The 13,665-nt window shown below is 42.6% G+C and overlaps 1 long non-coding RNA gene across 1 annotated transcript; it reads right to left on the minus strand.

The window, feature by feature from the left end:
- Positions 1–10,182: 10,182 nt before the first annotated feature.
- Positions 10,183–10,877, minus strand: LOC132396187 (uncharacterized). Its single transcript, XR_009512895.1, has 3 exons — positions 10,519–10,877; positions 10,380–10,425; positions 10,183–10,271 (listed from the first exon to the last, which is right to left on the minus strand). It is a non-coding gene; the product is annotated as an uncharacterized LOC132396187 (long non-coding RNA).
- Positions 10,878–13,665: the final 2,788 nt, after the last annotated feature.

A 13,665-nucleotide genomic window follows, 5' to 3' on the forward strand; every position in this document is an offset into this window, starting at 1 on the left:
CTTGGCACCGGTGTCATTGTAGAGCAATGTGTTGGTAAGTGCCTTGCTGAAAGACACACATGCTGCCTCAGCCAAGGCTCAAACTTGTGACCTTCAAATCACTAGTCAAAGGCCTTAACCACTTGGCTACGTGCCAACACTAAGCATGATAAGCATGTCGTTAAGCATGATTTAAATAACTCTGCTATGGCCCCGGCAATTTCTGCACTGGTCTCCGGAGTGTCCAAGGGAACACCGTGTTGGGTGCTGGGGATTTATCCACCCTGATTTGCCCCAAGATAGCAAACATCGCCTCCTCTGTAATCTGTACAAGGTTTATGAAGTCGATGCTGTTTTGCCTCAATTCTATAGAGTCTGTGCCTGTCTCCTGAGTGAATACAGAGCAAAAACTGTTCAAGATTCCTCCATTTGTTTTGGTTCCACACATGGATCATCATTCTGATCTTCCAGAGGACCAGTTTAGCCCCTTGCAATCCTTTTGCACTTAATATATCTGTAGAATCCCTTCCGATTCCCCCTCACCTTGTCTGCAAGAGTAAATTCATGCCTTCTTTTAGCTCGCCTCATTTAGTTGCTAAATGTTCTCTTGCATTTCTTGTACTCCATAAGCACCCCATTTCTTCATCCCTTCCTATACTTGACATCCACCTCATTTTTCCTCTTAACTAGGTTCTCTATGTCTCTTGAAAACCAAGGTTCCTGACATAGTTATCTCTGCCTTTTATTCTGACAGGTATATATAAACTTGGTTCTCTCAAAATGTTTCTACTAAAGGACTGCCGCTTACTAAATGCGTCTTTGACAGAAAAACAAAGTGTTCCAATTGACATTTGCCAGATCATTTCTGGTCAAAATTGTCCTTCCCCTAATTTAAAATCTCAACCCACGGACCAGACCTAGCTTTTTGCATATTTACCCTAAATCTAATTGTATTGTGTAGGGGTGTATGGGGTACGCAGGGTGGGTAGCACCTCTGGTGGTGGACTTGTCAAGCTCTGCCCAGAGCCTGCTCGTCAACCTTTATTCCCCATCTGTCACACAGGTGTCTCCAAGTAACTGTTTGCATGCAACAGTGGCCACAGCCTGGTACACCGTTTGACAGGTGATCTCAACCAATTGAGATTAACCGGGAATCAACAATCCCAGGAAGCAAAGGATTTGCCTACCTCAGCATGGAAAGCCAGTTCCTGCGGACTGGGTGAATAAGATCAGCTACAAGATGCAACAGCCAAGAAGGTGGTGCTGCAATGCTTCCTGGAGAGCAAAGGGCACGACAAGACACAGAAGATACACGGCTATCCACTGCAGCCGAGGAAATCTCCATTTGTGGTGATTTTTCATACCATTGGTCCAAGAGGATGAGAGAGTGGAACTGCCCCAGTGCAACAGCTTTTTCACTACAAAACGTCTTCCACACAGTTCTAAGGCATTTTTGGAAACGATGGATACCCAACACAATGGCAATTTGGTCATGATGCAAAGTGTTCCCCTACACAAACTTCTGTCAACTGCCCTGATTCATTCCCAAAGAACAGTTACAGTTCCACATGCTGTCTCACTGGGACTGCTATGTACTGATTAAGGACACTTCCCTGAACACATTGGACAAGCTTAATCCCATCGAGCCTTCATACAGTATGATATTCCTAGTCAGTATGTGGAAATTAAAATCACCTATTAATACAATCTGTGATTCCCTCACTGATTTGTTCCTCCAAATCCCTCGGCCTGTTGGATGATCTGTAATATCACCCCTTTCACATGGTCATGCCTTTCTTACTGCTCAGTTCCACCATGTCCCTGTGTGTTATTCTGGGGCTAATCTCTGTCACCATGTCCCTGTGTGTCACTACCGGACTAATGTCTGTGACCATGTTGCTGTGTATTACTCCGGGTCTAATCTCCATCATTATGTCCCTGTGTGTTACTCCAGGACTAATCTCTGTCACTGTGCCCCCGTGTGTTACTCCATGACTAATCTCTGTCACTGTGCCCCCGTGTGTTACTCCAGGACTAATCTCTGTCACTGTGTCCCTGTGTGTTACTCCATGACTAATCTCTGTCACTGTGCCCCTGTGTGTTACTCCATGACTAATCTCTGTCACTGTGCCCCCGTGTGTTACTCCAGGACTAATCTCTGTCACTGTGCCCCCGTGTGTTATTCCAGGTCTAATCGCAGTCACTGTGTCCCCGTGTGTTACTCCAGAACTAACCTCTGTCACTCTGTCCCTGTCTGTTATTGCAGAACTAATCTCTGTCACTGTGTCCCACTGTGTTACTCCAGGACTAATCTCTGTAACTGTGTGTTACTCCTGGACTAATCTCTGGCACTGTGTCCCTGTGTGTTACTCCAGAAATAATCTCCCTCCCTGTGTCCCTGTGTGTTACACCAGGACTAATCTCTGTCTCTGTGTCCCTGTGTGTTACTCCAGAACTAACCTCTGTCACTGTGTCCCTGTCTGTTACTGCAGAACTAATCTCTGTCACTGTGTCCCACTGTGTTACTCAAGGATTAACCTCTGTCACTGTGCTCCTTTTCTCCAGGTATTTCCATATAACTTCATTTACAGACTGTAATGCTTTCTGAGCCCAATTTATCACTTCATCCCCATTGGAATCAGGCCCCTGTCTTCTGAGTCCTTCAGTTTTGTGGGAAACTTTTTTGGTCCCATTTCTCCGTTCTCTTTCCGAGTTTGCTCAGTGTTTTATGAAACTCCAGTCAAATGTATCAGAAATATGAAGTAACTGAGGAAACTCACGTCTGTTCCATTGGGAACTCTTCCTTCCAGGATCATGCATAACACTCTCTTTGCCTGCTCCGTTGTCTGCATTGCATTCCATCCAGCAGTATCCCAAAATTTTATCTTCTCTGCTCTGTAGGACCTGAGCTGTGAATTTTCAAAAAGATGTACATTTTTATGGCTTCTTTGATGGTGAGTGAAGTTTTGTGTGTTGTAGGACACATGTCTGTCAATTTTCTCACAGCAAGATCCCACAAACTGCAGCATAGTGAGCAATAGAGTAACTGATTTTGCTTTGTTAGGTGACAGCACAAAATGTACATCAAGACACAGAACAACTGCCCTTTTTCCCTCAGTGATGGGATATCCCAGGACATAAGGGAATTCCATTTCCCTTACTGCCATGGAACTGTTTAGATCCTCGTCAGTGAATCCTTGATGAGTTACTCTGGCTGCAGTAAATATATCCCAGATTACTGTGTTTAAATCTCTGGGTTCCTCTTTCACTCTGCAAACTTCCAGTTTACCAAGTAAACCAGATTAATACGGACAGTCTGAGGTGAGAGAAACAGAGAATATGGTGGAAACTCAACGTATCAGGCAGAATCCCCAGAGAAAGGAACTGGGAATGTTCTCAAGAGGATGAAACTGGAGAGTGCCTGCAAGATGGCTTTTTAGAGAAATGTGGTCGAGCCCACGTGAGAAAAGGTCATTCTAGATTCGGTGTTCTGAATTTAATCGGGTTTTATGAGGAAGTTTATGTTTATCCCAAGACTACGGTCTACATGCTCCTAGAAGACAGCGGTGTGGCTAATGTAGGTGAACTGAACACAATGATGAGGGAGAGGGAGAAGTGGAGAGTCCGTCATCATGCCCAATGCCGGCTCCCTAGGCCTGAATCGACATAGTAGTAGTTATGGTAAAAGAACCCTTAAGAGACAGTGTTCATAAAATGATTGAATTCACCCTGATGTTTGAGAGAGAGAGATTAAAATAAGATGTATTAGCATTACAGTGGAGTAAACGGAATGACAGAGGCATGAGAGAGGAGCTGGCCAAAGTTGATTGGAAAGGGGACACGAGCAGGGTTAACAGCACAGCAATGGCTGGAGTTTCTGAGAGAAATTTGAGAAATGCAGGATAGATTCATCACAAAGAAGAAGAAGTACACTAAAGTCGGGAGGTAATGGAGTAACCGTAATTAACAGGGTCTGTACAAGACAACAGAAAAGCAAGAGAGAATATAATATAGCAAAAAAAATTCATAGGAAGTTAGAGGTTTGGGAAGATTTTCAAAATTAACAAAAGGAAACTGAGAAGTTTTAACTTCAAGGAGGTTAACAGGAATGTGATAGAGGCAAAGCAGTGGATGTTGTTCACATAACATTTGACAAGGTCCTGCATGGGAGGTTGGTTGAAGAAGATCCAGTTGCTTGGAGATCAAGATGAGATAGTAAGTTGGATTAGGCATTGGATTTGTGTGAGAAGCCAGAGAATGGGAGTAGATGGTTACCTTGCTGGAGCCCTGTGACTAGTGGTATGCTGTAGGGTCCAGTGCCTGGTCCATTGCTGTTTGTCATCTGTATCAATGATCTGTATGATAACATGGTTAAGTGGATCAGCAAATTTGCAGATGACACCAAAATAGGGGAGTAGTGGACAGTGAGGAAGGATAATATAGCTTGCACAGTGATCTGCATCAGCTAGAAAAATATGTTGAAAACGGCAGATGGAATGTAATGCTGCCAAGAGTGAGGTATTACCAGAGTAGCTCTTACACAGGGAAGGTAGGAGAGAGAAGAGTGTGGTAGAATAAAGGGATCTGGAAATACAAGTCCATAATTCATTGAAAGTGGTGTCACAGGTAGATAATGCTTTAAAGAAAGCTTTTGGTACATTGGTCTTCATAAATGAATGTAATGAGTATGGAAAATGGGACATTATGTTGACTTTGTGCAATAGGTTAGTGAGGCCTAATTTGGAAGAGTACAGACAAAATTTACATGGATGATGCTGGATTTGGAGGAACTGAGTTATGTAGAGATTTGATAGGTTAGACTTTATTCTTTGGAATGTAGAAGATTAAGAGGAGATTTGAGAAAGGTATACAAAATTATGAGGGGTATAGACAGAGTAAATGCAAGCAGGCATTTCCACTGAGGGGGAAGGCCATGGGTTAAGTGTGAAATGTGAAAAGTTTAAGCAGGACATGAGGAAAACATCTTCACGCAGATCGTCATGAGAGTATTCAAAAAGCTGCCAGCACAAGTGGAGCATGCAAGCTGAATTTCAATGTTTATGAGAAGTTTAGATTGGTACATGGATTGTAGGGACATGGAGAGATATTGGGTTAGGCAATTTAAATGGTTCAGCATAAACAGAAAGGGACAAAAACTTGCTTCTGTGTAATGACACTATAACTCTAACTGAAAAGCCATAAGAATAGAAAAGATGAAATAAGAAGATAAACTATCCAGTAATATAAAAAAGATATGAAAATATTTTTCAGATATATACAGTCAAAGAGAGGTAAGGTATCAAGTGGCTGGAAAATAATGCTGCAGAGGTAGTAATGGGAGACACAGAAATGGCAGATGAACTCAATAAGTATTTTAGAAAACATTGAAAACCTACAGCACAATACAGGCCCTTCGGCCCACAAGGTTGTGCCAAACATGTCCCTACCTTAGAAATTACAAGGGTTACCGATAGCCCTCTATTTTACTAAGCTCCATGTACCTATCCAAAGATCTCTTAAAAGACCCTATCGTATCTGCCTCCACCACCATTGCTGGCAGCCCAGTCTACACACTCACTACTCGCTGCATAAAAAACTTAACCCTCATATCTCCTCTGTACCTACTCCTAAGCACCTTGTACCAGTGCCCTCTCATGGCAACAATTTCCGCCCTGGGAAAAAGCCTCAGACTATGCACACGATCAATGTCTCTCATCATCTTATGTACTTCTATCAGATCACCTCTCATGCTCCGTCGCTCCAAGGAGAAAAGACCAAATTCACTCAACTTGTTTTCATAAAGCATACGCCACAATCCAGGCAACATCCCTATAAATCTCCTCTGCACCCTTTCTATGGTTTTCACATCTTTCCTCCAGTGAGGCGACTAGAATTGAGTACAGTACTCCAAGTGGGGTCTGACCAGGGTCCTATACAGCTGCATCATTACCTCTCAGCTCCTAAATTCAATTCCACGATTGATGAAGACCAATTCATCGTATGCCTTCTAAACCACAGAGTCAACCTGCAGAGCTGCTTTGAGCGACCTATGGACTCGGACTCCAAGATCCCTTTGATCCTCCACACTACCAAGTGTCTTACAATTAATACTATATTCTGCCAACATAGTTGACTTACCAAAATGAACCACTTCACACTTCTCTGAGTTGAACTCCATCTGCCACTTCTCAGCCCAGTCTTGCATCCTATCAGTGCCCTACTGTAACCTTGGACAGCCCTCCAAACTATCCACAACACCTACTATCTTTGTGTCATCAGCAAACTTACTAACCCATTCCTCCAATTTCTCATCCAGGTCATTTATAAAAATCACAAAGAGTAAGGGTCCCAGAGCAGACACCTGAGGCACACTACTGGTCACTACCCTCCATGCAGAATATGACCCATCTACAACCACTTCTGTCTTCTGTTGGCAAGCCAGTTTTGGATCCATAGAGCAATGTCCCCTTGGATCCCATGCCTCCTTACTTTCTTAATAAGCCTTGTATGGGGTACCTTATCAAATGCCTTGCTGAAATCCATATAGACTATATCTACTGCCCTTTCTTCATCAATGTGTTTAGACACATCCTCAAAAACTTCAATCAGGCTCATAAGGCACGACCTGCCCTTGACAAAGCCATGCCTAATATTCCTAATCATATTATACTTCTCCAAATGCTCATAAATCCTGCCTCTCAAGATCTTCTCCATCAACTTACCAACCACTGAGGTAAGACTCACTGGTTTATAATTTCTGGGCTATTACTAGTCCCTTTCTTGAATCAGGGAACAATATCCACAATCCTCCAATCCTCCGGAACCTCTCTCATTGATGATGCACAGATCATCACCAGAGGCTCAGCATTCTCCTCCCTCACCTTCCACAGTAGCCTGGGGTACATCTCATCTGGTCCCAGCGACCTATCCAACTTGATGCTTTCCAAAAGCTCCAGCACATCCTCTATCTTAATATCTACATGCTCAAGCTTTTCAGTCTGCTGCAAGTCATCATTGCAATCATCAGGATCCTTTTCCTTCATGAATACTAAAGCAAAGTACTCATTAAATACCTCCGTAATCTCATCCGGTTCCATATACACTTTCACACTGTCTGATTTGATAGGTCCTATTCTTTCATGTCTTACCCTCTTGCTCTTCACATAACTCTAGAATGTCTTGAGGTTTTCCTTAATCCTTCCTGCTGAGGCCTTCTCATGGCCCCTTCAAGCTCTCCTAATTTCCTTCTTAAGCTCCTTCCTGTTAGCCTGATAATCTTCTAGATCTCTAACATTACCTAGCTCTCTAAACCTTTTGTAAGCTTTTCTTTTCTTCTTGACTAGATTTACTACAGCCTTTGTACACCACAGTTCCTGTACCCTACCATAACTTCCCAGTCTCATTGGAACATAGCTATGCAGAACACCACACAAATATCCTCTGAATATTTGCCATATTTCTTCTGTACCTTTCTCTGGGAACATCTGTTCCTAATTTAAGCTTCCATGTTCCTGCCTGAGAGCCTCATAATTCCACTTACTCCAATTAAATGCTTTTCTGATTTGTCTGTTTCTGTCTCTCTCCAATACTATTGCAAAGGAAATAGAATTGTGATTACTATCTCCAAAATGCTCTACCACTAAGAGATCTGACACCTGACCAGGTTCATTTCACAATACCAAATCAAGTACAGTCTTTCCTCTTGTAGGCACATATTGTGTCAAGTAACCTTCCTGAAATCACTTAACAAATTGCATCACATCTGAACTCCTTGCTGTAGGGAGATACCAATTGATATTTGGGAAATTAAAATCTCACATCATGACAACTCTGTTATTATTGCAGCTTTCCAGGATCTGTTTCCCTGTCTGCTCCTTGATATCCCTGTAACTATTGCACAACCTATAAAAAACACCCAGTAAGGTTATTGACCTCTTCCTGTTCCTAACTTCCACTCACAGAGACTGTGTAGACAGTCCCTTCATGCCGTCCACCTTTTCTGCAGCAGTGACACTATCTCTGCCACTCCCCCACCTCTTCTGCCTCCCTCCCTGTCCTTTCTGAAACATCTAAAACCCGGCGCTTGAAGTAACTATTCCTGTCCCTGAGCCATCCAAGTCTCTGTAATGGCCACCACATCATAGATCCAAGTTCTGATCCACACTCTAAGCTCATCTGCTTTGTTCAAAACACTCCTTGTGTTGAAATAGACACATTTCAAACCATCAGTCTGAGCGCATCCCTTCTCTATCACCTCCCTCTCACACTGTTTCCAAGCCTTCTCTATTTGTTAGCCAATCACCTCTTCCCCAGTCCCTTCAGTTTACTTCCCAGCCCCTAACAATTCTAGATTAAACTCGCCCCAGCAGGATTCAAATGCTACCCATCATTTTTCTACAGGACACACCTGCCCCAAAAGAGGTCCCAATGATCCAGAAATCTGAATCCCTGCTCACTGTTCCAATCCCTCAGCTACACATTTATCCTTCAGCTCATTCTATTGCTATACTCATAGTCATGTGGCACAGGCAGTACTCCCAAGATTACATACTATCTTTATGGTCCTGCTTCTCAAATTCATTCCTACTTTGTATGAGTATTGACTGTGGAAGACACCAGCATTATGCCAGATATTCAATAGTGTCAGGGACTAGAAGTGAGAGTAAGAAAGTGCTTGGGAGGTGAAAAGGTCTGAAGGTAGACATAACCTGAACCAGATGCATTGCAGCCCTAGTTCTGAAATGGGTACCTGAAAAGATTGTGGAGGCAGTCATTGGTAATGAATTGAAGAAACACTTGATTCTGACATGGTTCTGAAGGACTGAAAATCTGTAGATGTCACTCCATATTCTTCAAATCTTAAACTTCAAAGTTCAAAGTACATTTATTATTAGAGTATGCATACATTATACAACCTTGAGATTTGCCTTCTAACAGGCAGCCACAACACAATGACACCCAAAAGAACCCACATATAAAAAAGACTATTGACACCCAATGTGCAGAGAAAAAACACATCATGCAAACGATAACCACAAGCAAATTGCACTCCAAACCAAAGTCTGCAAAGAGAGATCCATAGGTCAGCACAGAGTCAAGTCATGAAACTGTGATCTGTACTGGCTCATTCCTCGCCTCAGGCCCTGACACCCAAACATTTTCAATCTGACCTGGTGCCTAAATCAACGTCCAAACTTCAAGTTCAATCATCCGGAAATGGTCTTGGGGCAGAGCCCCAGTGTCTTGATTTGGCCTGCACCTGAACTTCACAATTCCACCCCCCACTTAAATCTCTATCTAGGCATCAGGTTCAATTTGCCTCAATACAGTCTGGGACCTGGACACCACCATATCAATCTGTCTAATTTCTTCTGCAGAATTCCTGTTTCCCCAAAATAGCCTGCCCCTCCAACTATGTTCACATTGTCCACAAATCTGGCCATGAAGTCATTAATTCCATCATCCATCATTAGCAAACAACATGAGAAGAAGCAATCACAATATCGACCCTTCTGGAACACGACTAGTCACCAGCAGCCAACTGGGAAAAGCCCCATCTGTTCCAATACTTTGCCTCCTGCCAGTCAGCCCATCTTCTGTCCATGCCAGTAACTCTCTTGTAATAACATGGGCTATTAACTTGTTTAACAGTTTCATGTGGGACTCCTTGTCAAAGACCTTCTGAAAATTTAAGTAAACAACATCCACTGACTCTGCTTGTGTACCCTACCTGTTATTTCCTCAAAGAGTTCCATCAGAATTGTCAGGTAAAATATTCCCTGACTTTGGCCTATTTTGTCCTGAGTCTGCAAGTGTATCAAAACTATTTCCATAATAATGGAGTCTAGTATTTTCCCAACCTCTGAACTTTGGCTAATTGGCCTATAATTTCTTGTCTTTTGCCACCACCCTCCCTTCTTAATTTCCCAGCAAATTGTTCACTGGTTATCAGGACATGTGTTTAAATGGAACCTTTCCCAGTCTCAGGACCTCCCAGGGTGCTCTCCACCCAATCGTTTGGAGTTGGACCATTCACTGCCTCTGATGTGGACACTGGGGTACAATCGAGAGACAGAAAATGGGCAATGAATTGATGGTGAATACATGATCTTGTACAGTCCGTCGGGACACAGGTTGTGCTCGCTCCTTGTGGATCCAGAGCGGAGAGGAATGTGTTGATGCTCGATGATTTCCCAGCCTTCACCATGCCGAAGAGTAGGATGTTTATACAGCCTCCACAGCCCTCAGGAGGGTTGTAGTTACGCACATAGTCCCTCAGAGTGTCCAGATTCCTGACAAAGACAGAGACAAGCATCAGCTGTCCGGGTGAAACGGGTTAACGAAAACATCACAGTTTCCTGTGTCGGTTGGGATGACACACCGTGATTAAGGGAACCTACCGTTTGTCCATGGTTGGGAAGTGAAAGCAGTCCTCCTTTGAAAAATCTGAAATGCAATATGAAAGCATTAATTTCTTTGTTTTATTCACGCACGGGAAGGGGAGAGGAACTCAGTAACAGACTGAAGATATAAACTTACTGCTTCCCATGTTTGGCGCCGTGCGGAGTAACCTGCGGAGTTAGTCTGCCCAAATTCAAATATATTTCTACCTTGCAATTTCACTTTGCGACTGGTTGATGTGCGAACTCGGGCAGGACGTTCAATGTAAGGCAAGAAACAATAAATTTTTACAGTGACATCACGCTCCTTCCGCTCTTTCTGTTCGTCTGGATTCAGACTCAGCCCTTAACTGTGAACAGCCCTTACGTTTATAAGACTATGACAAAGGCTTCATTGCCCCTGGAACGTCAACCACGTTGCCGGCAACGTGATGTCCAGGGTGCCGATGGAAATCCACCTGGAGTTACCTGTGGGGATCCCAAGTACACAATGCTCGTGTCAGGTTACGTTGTGCACGGCAGGGTGGGGTGGTCCGGGTAGAACCATCAAGCAGGTTTGAGCTTTGAGCTGAATAACTATGATTTAGCAGTGTAAAGCTGATAGAGGGCAGGTCCTTTTAGATATTGCAGGAGGATGATGTGAGGACAAGATTGTTTTGTTTTGTAATTTTAAAACATTAAATTCATTGAAGGGAAGATGGGTCTAAATTCATATTTAATTTAAGCGGGGCGCGCACCTATCACGTGGTGGCGTGGTGACCTGTGTAATTCGTGTAGTTATGCATTTATTTAACCCGTAATGGATTTTTTGTGTATTATTTAAACGAACAAGAATGCCTAATCAACATGAATAACTTTTGACTAATCTTGTGTGTGTGTGGGTGTGTGTGTGTGTGTGTACGTACAAGATTACTCAAATATAACTGAAATATTAAATACATATCTCTTCTCTGCTTACATATAAACTCCAACTGAATGAAGAATGCATCTCAACTATTTACACAGTATACTATATAATGCAACTTTTACATTCAGACAGCATTGTAAATTTTAAATTGTCCCATTCAGGCCTGAATAGTAATAGCTCTGGAAGATATCTTGCTCTTGTGAGGTAATGTCTCTCCTGACATGGTGGATCTCTCTGACTGGCAGCTAAGACTCGTCGATGTGAAACAATCTCAGGTTCTGGGGCCTCCTCCGTGGTGGTTTTGGGTGTTGATTCTGAGACTGCAGAAGCTGGTTCTGACAGTGGTAGCCACATTTTTCTTCCTTTTTCACATCTTGATCTTGGGGAGGGTCATTCAGTTTATGGGAGTATTCTCTGTTTAATCTTTCTGTTGCTCCCTTTATGATCTAGTCTCTCCTCTTGGCTTCCACCTGAACATCATGATCTGACAAATCCCCTGTTTTCATATGTCCAGTGACTCCTTTCTATTTGGTCTACTATTCATTCAGCTTGGCTTTGTTCTTTGCTTCTACATTTATAAACAGCTTCTTGTCTCTCTTCCAGCTAACATTGACATTGACAAAGAACATTGACAAGCCACATTGACAAAGAACTGCCTAATTATTATATCAGAACCTTTCTCTGATATGTTGCTTTCAAAAACTGTTGTAGTTGGACCCCTACTTTTGTCATTTTCACAATTCCTCTGAGAAGCATGGTCCTTCCTTGATCCAATATGATTTCCTACCAGCATATATGAGTCTGCACCACAATGGCAACACATTTGGTTTGACCATGAAGGCCTCCATCTCGATGCTGCAATTCTGATTACATTCACTTTCATTCCTGACCACAACTCAATCTGTCACAACCACAACTCTGTCTGCAGTTTCCATTGAAACAGAAATTTGGATCTATTTTTGAATGCTTTACTTTAAGATTCCATAAGCTAAATGATCTCTCAGTGCATCATGAAGACCATCACTGAACTGACAATTCTCAAGCAATTTCTTCCATTCAGCCATGTATGCTGAAATGGATTCCCCTTCCTTTAGATTCCACTTATGATACCTAAGACATTCTGCATTCAGCGATCGTTTCAGCTTTAAATGTTCCTGAATTACCTGCAATATAAGAGTGGCAAAGGAGAGCATTTGACAAATAATATGGCTTAGAGCAGAAGTAAATGGCAAATTGATTAAAATGCAATTGGACATTGGGTTAGTTGTTTCAGTCATTCCACAAAATCTGTTTGACAGGCATTTCTAAGATATTAAAGTAAAGACTGCCAATTACCAACTAACAACTTATACTGGAGAAAAAATAACTCCTGTGGGAATGACATTTGTAACAATGAAATACAACCAACAAGCCACATTGAGCTTGTGTGTGGTAAAAACAGGAAGCCCAACACTGTGGGGTTGTTTCTGGCTGAGAGAACTACAACTTGATTAGAGATCCAGCCACATCCCCTGCAATGAAGCTAACTGAAAGCGAATTAAGAAATGTACTGGATGATGCCACAACTGTCTCCATGCTGAACATGATCAACCATTGCCCAACAGAGGAGAACTGGTGTTGGTGCCAAACTCTGTGCTTCTGGCTGGAAAGCATATTGGACCAAGGGAGGACCACGGTGTTCAGAAGAATTGTGAAAGTGACGAACGCAATGATCTGATGACCAGTTTTTGTAGACAACATGTCTGAGAAAGCTTTGATATGTGAATCAGAATTAATTCCATTGTCACTGGCATATGTCATGAAATATGTGTCAGCAGTACCAATACATGGTAATAAAACTGTGAATTATGTCAGTATGTATATATTTTTTCTAAAGTTAAATTAAACAATTAGTGCAAAAAGAAGTAAGTTAGTGTTCATGGGTTCAATTTCCATTCAGAAATCTGATGGCGGAGGGGAATAAGCTGTTTCTGACTCAGTGAATGTGTGTCTTCAGCCTTCTGTTCCTTCTCCCTGATGGAAGTAATGAGAAGAGGGCATGTTCTGGGTGATGGGGGTCCTTATTAATGGGTGCTGCCTTTTTCAGGCATCACTCCTAGAAGGTGTCCTGGATGCTGGGGAGGCAAGTGCCCATAATGGAACAGTGTTTGTAACCTTCTGCAGTTTATATTGATACTTTGAACTACACCCCAACTCCCTCCCCCCCCCCCCCCACAAATGCTCTCCATGGTACGTCTGTAGAAATATGGGAGTTCCTTTTGTGACATACCAAATCTCCTGAACCTCTGAGTTAAATATAGCTGCTTTCATGTCCTATTTGCAACTGCATTGATGTGTTGGGCCCAGGATAGATCCTCAGAGATATTGACACCCAGGAAT

The sequence above is a fragment of the Hypanus sabinus genome, chromosome 1 (assembly GCF_030144855.1).
Source record: "Hypanus sabinus isolate sHypSab1 chromosome 1, sHypSab1.hap1, whole genome shotgun sequence".
Taxonomy (NCBI): Eukaryota; Metazoa; Chordata; class Chondrichthyes; order Myliobatiformes; family Dasyatidae; genus Hypanus; species Hypanus sabinus.